Source organism: Erinaceus europaeus, chromosome 3 (genome assembly GCF_950295315.1).
Source record: "Erinaceus europaeus chromosome 3, mEriEur2.1, whole genome shotgun sequence".
Lineage (NCBI taxonomy): Eukaryota > Metazoa > Chordata > Mammalia > Eulipotyphla > Erinaceidae > Erinaceus > Erinaceus europaeus.
Window position 1 is genome coordinate 97,111,973 of NC_080164.1, and position 5,465 is coordinate 97,117,437.

General features: G+C 44.9%; 1 pseudogene; it reads left to right on the top strand.

Annotated features, from left to right (window-relative positions):
• Positions 1-446: 446 nt before the first annotated feature.
• LOC103123601 (large ribosomal subunit protein eL22-like) lies at positions 447-831 on the top strand (annotated as a pseudogene).
• The last annotated feature ends 4,634 nt before the right edge of the window (positions 832-5,465 follow it).

Sequence of the window (5,465 nt, forward strand, 5' to 3'; positions counted from 1 at the left end):
GGCTCGAACCTGGGTCTGCACTTAGTAATGTGTGTGCTTCACTGGGTATGCCATTGCCCACTCCCCCCTCCTCCCGCTCTGGATATTCTAGAACGTTAATGCCATCCTGACTTCCCTGGGAAAACAACCTCACCAATGTGCCCTGGAAGCTCACCTCTACAGAGCCCTGCCCCACTAGGGAAAGATAGGCTAGGGGTATGGATCCACCTGTCAACGTCCATGTCCAGTGGAGAAGCAATTACAGAAGCCAAACCTTCCGCCTTCTGCACCTCATAAAGAATTTTGGTTCATACTCGCAGAGGGACAAAGAATAGGGAAGCTTCTAATGGAGGGGGTTGGTGGTGGGAACTGTATGGAATTGTACTCCTTTTATCTTACAATCTTGTTTAGCATTATTAAATCACTAATAATTTTTTTTTTTTTAGCTTTCTGCCTCCGCTGCGGTCATGGTGCCTGTGAAAAAACTTGTGGCAAAGGGGGGCAAACAAAAAGAAGCAGGTTCTGAAGTTCACCCTTGATTACACACACCCTCTTAAAGATGGAATCATGGATGCTGCTAATTTTGGGCACTTTCTTCAGGAGAGAATCAAAGTAAATGGCAAGGCTGTGAATCTCAGTGGTGGAGTTGTAACCATTGAATGGGGCAAGAACAAGATCACTGTGACTGATTTCTGAGGTGCCTTTCTCCAAAAGGTATCTGAAATATCTCACCAAAAATATTTGAAGAAGAATAATCTATGTGATTGGTTACGCATAGTTGCTAACAGCAACGAGAGCTAGGAATTCCATTACTTCGAGATTAACCAAGATGAAGAAGAGGAGGAAGATTAGAGCTCTTTTATCTGGAATGTTTTTTATGAGTTCCTGAATAAAACATAGAAACCAAAAATAAATAAATAAATAACTTTTAAGAAAGAAAAAATTACCTCTCCAGGCAGAAAACCTTTTGTACAGGCCAGAGGTCCTATGTGAGAAGAGAACGCAAGCAAACTGAAGCCTTTGGGAGAGGCTTGCTGCTGAGACTGTGGAAATCAAAGCCTTTCCTCTCTCTCGTCTCCACAAGGCAGCTCCCACTATCTAAAACAGAATATTCCTGAGGGACCTCTCCAGAGATATGAATACTCTTATTCCTATACACGGAACAATGCATCAAGGATGATCATGGAGGCCTGAGTGGGTTAAGGACAAAAAGCAGCAGCAGAATGAAGAACAGAGATTTTGGTGAGGAAATGGCAAAAATCTTAAGTCCAAGGCTATTAAAGCACAGCAGTGGGGACCATCTGGTTGGTAGGGTTGTATAAGGTCCAGAAAAAAAAGTATTTGGTCTGGCTCAGTCAACTCAACTGCAGGTGGGACTCAGCATTCTATAAAATTGGGAGTTTTTTTAATAGTAATAAGGGCTAATGTTTCAGTTGATAGCTTTGTATGGCCCTGAATGATGTTAGAAATATCCAAATGGCCCTAGGCAGAAAAAAAAAAAAAAAAAAAACAAAGGTTCCCCACCCCTGCTGTACAATGAGGCACAGCCTGACACTTGGAAGCTCCAGCACCTGCCTCCAGCCTCCCACTTCTAGAAGGGCTGGAGACTGGCAGGTCAGCAATTCAGGGTGTGACTCACGTCTCCCTGCCTGGGACACTGGCAGCCACCCGCCACCCTCGCAGGCCTGCTGGTGACAACTGCTGGCTCCCTTTATTTATCCCCTGCTCCTCACCCCAACCATGACTAATGTGCTTCTACCAGCTTAGGGCATGCTGGGAGGGCACTGCCACCACTGTAATTATCCAGATCCCAAAAAGTCACTCCAGCTCTCTGGCATCAGTTTTGTTCTGAAATGAACCACAGAGCCCCACTAATTCAGATGCAGATTATACAAAATGGAATGGAACCCTCAACCCAGGTTCCTGCCAGTTGTGAGGATCAGCTCCCAATGGACAGGAACGCCTCAAAGCCATTTCATCATGGAAAACCATTCGCAGCTAGGGATTGGGATGAGGATTATTTTAAGCAGAAGACATTCGACGTTGAACAGACGCTGAAAGAAGCTTCCTCGATCAGACTAATACCAGACACTTCTGAGAAATAAAAGCTGCTATAAACCCTTCAGGATGGGTCTGCTCCCTGAACAGTGACCAAGTGCAAACCTCTTCCTTCCAGTGAGAGTTTTGTGGGAAACAGAGGCCACTCAGACCTATATAGGCAAACATTATCACTGACATTCTCTAATTAATTAATTAACTAATTAATGTTTGCCTCTAGTTGCTGGGGCTCGATGCCAACACTACAAATCTACTGCTCCTGGTGGCCATTTCTTCCATTTTATTGGATAGTACATAGAAATTAAGAGGAGAGGAAGAGACAGAGAGGGAGAGAGAAAGAGAGATACCTGTAGACCTGCTTCACTGCTTGTGAAGCATCCCCTCCCCCCACCCCTGCAGGTTGGGAGTGGGGACTTGAACTGAGATCCTTTTGCAGGTCTTTGTATGTCCACATAACTGGGTTTGCCACTGCCCAGTCCCAGATTTTCTTTCTTATGTACCATTTGTCCTCCTACCAAATGTTCTCTCCTACAGAAGCCTATTTATGTACTGAGGAGACTGTGCAGAGGCAGTGTACCAGGTATGTATACCTGAGGCCCCAAGGTTCAATCCCCAGCATCACCATATGCCAGAGCTGAGCAGTACTCTCTCTTCTTCTCTCATGAAAATAACTAATTTTTTTCAAGAAATCTGTCTCCTAGTAACACTCCATTTCTCTTACTAAATGAGATTACAGAAGTCCAAAATGTTAAGCAACCATCTGAACTATTCATGGGCAGCTCATCCTGTGTGTGTGTGTGTGTGTGTGTGTGTGTGTGTGTGTGGTATATCTACAAAAAATTTCTTCCTGTTATTATATTGGGCTGTTGAAAATGATATGATGTGGTTTTGCATAGATAAATATGACATGACTTTTTCAACAGCATAATATTTTGTCATTATAGTTGGCAGGCCTCTGTTATTAGACCTATGAAGGTAAAGAAAAAATTCTGCCTCTACTAAATCACTATTATCTTATACATGAGAAAAAAAAACTATTCATTTTAGAGCTAACTGGATCTCAAAAGTGAATTTTTTTTTTCAGAGACAGACAGTAGAAACGCTTGCCTCTTTTCAAATACAGGCAGGTCTGGTCCATACTCCAGAGATGCCTGCCATGGCTATGCACCGGCTATGTACTCCTAGCTGGGGCCTACAACCCCTTCATCTGGCCTGGAAGGAGGAGTTCTCTGCTCAAGTCCTGTGTCTCTTCTGCACACAGAGGGACCTGACTCAACACATGGGAATTTAAGGTGTCCTGGGTACACCCACCAGGTCCATTGCCCATGTCTGGTTCTGCTGTTTTTGGTCTGCTGTTCCTCCAGCCTCATGTTCTCTCTGTTCCTCAGATTGTCATCCTCATGGAAGTATCTCCGTCTACTTCCCACACCAACTGCTAGTCTCATGCATGTTGAGTCCTTCCTTTATCACTTCTCTCCTGGCCCTGGAGCAAGTCCTGGGCTGCCTGACACATGCAGGAGGACACTGACAGTCTTTCAGGGGTCTACCCTGCCATGGGTGATGAATGAGTGTGAAGATACCAACTGACATAACTCAAGCCTAGGGGAAGCACACTGTACCTTCAGATGTTTGCTTTTGGAACTCCTGACACTGGTCTCCTTCAGAGATTAATGTCTCCCATTCTTAATTTATGTGATTGTCTACAAAGCAGAAAGGTATAGCTACTTTCCAAACAGGCCAATGAAAACCAGACACTGGGGAGGGATAACTCCTGCACCCCCAGGTTGACCAAAAGCATGTAGGAAGCACTCAGAGGTAACAAAAAAAAAAAAAAAAAAAAAAAGAACTAAGTGGTTACTCAGGAGAAGAGCAAATATCCAAGTTGTGATTTTAAACATTTCAGGGATGCAGTGAGAAGCCATCTCCTCCCTCTACCAGCTTCATCTGTAAGGACACAGTTGGCTGTAAATGGGGGTGGGGTGGGGGGATGCCCAGCAGGGATACTAGGGATGTTGGATATTGGCCTGTGTGTTCTTGCCAACTCCTGCACACTCCACAGGGCACTGCCAGCCTAGCACAATGTCCAGTTGAGAAGGAAGGCCTTGCCATCTGCCCAGCCGGAGGGGCACAAGCTCCTCTCTTTAGACAACAGCCTTATCAAGGTCTCTGTCCCTAGATGTGCTCCCCCAGGAGAACAGATGGAGAGGTAGCTGTGATCATAGCAGTCATGGGGAGTTCAGGGATATGAGGCAGGGAGCTCCCTACAGGAGCTTGCAGTCCAATGCAAAGCAGCCATGATAGATCAGGGCAGCCCAGGTAAACATGGATGAGTGACAGTTTTGGTGTTGCTGCTGCTGCCAGTGTTTCTATACCTTTGCAATTCCACTATTCCTAGTGGATATTTTTCCCTCCTACATAGAGGGGGGTGACAAAGAGAGAAGGATAGAAACCAAGTACCACCCCCACAGAGCATAAAAAGTCCCCTTTGGAACCCTCCTGCATGGCTGGTGGGAATATAAACTAGTCCAACCCTTGTGGAGAATAGTGTGGAGAACTCTCAGAAGGCTAGAAGTGGACCTACCCTATGGTCCTGCAATTCCTTTCCTAAGGATATATCCTAAGGAATCAAACACACCCATCCGAAGAGATATGTGTATGTTCATAGCAGCACAATCTGTAGCAGCCCAAACCTGGAAGCAACCCAGGTGTCCAATAACAGACAAGTGGTTGAGTAAGTTGTGTTATATATACACAATGGAATACTACTCAGCTATCAAGAATGATGAATCCACCCTCTTCGCCTAAGAATGAATGGAGCATAAAGGAATCATGTTAAGTGAGGTAAGCCAGAAAGAGAAGGGTGAGTATGAGATGATCCCACTCATAGACAGAAATAGAAAAATAAGAACAGAAGGGAAAACACAAAGCAGAACTTGTACTGCAGCTGGTGTATAGCACCAAAGTAAAGGACACTGAGGAAGAGAGAGGAGTGTTAAGGTTCCTAGAACACGATTGCAGGACCTAGAGGGGGTTAAATTGTTATGTGGAAAACTGAGAAATGTTACCCATGTACAAACTACTGTATTTTACCATCAATTGTAAACCATTAATCCCCCAATAGAATGAATGAATGAATGGATAAATAAATAAATAAATAAATAAATAAATAAATAAATTTCCCCTTTGCAGGCTGTGCTCCACGTGGTAGCCTTGCATAGCACAAGTGTGCACTCTACCAAAGTTAAGTATCTCCTAGCCTCCAGGCAACAGTTATGAGGTCACAGTGGTCTGTCATCCACTCTCTTTCCTGCCATGGTCACCTCAACTCACCTCTCTTTCACAGCCCCTCCCCCTTTCATCTCCCGGCATTTCCCTGCCTCTCCCCATCAGCTGGTTTCCTCTCACCTCTCCCACTGCCCTACACAGTC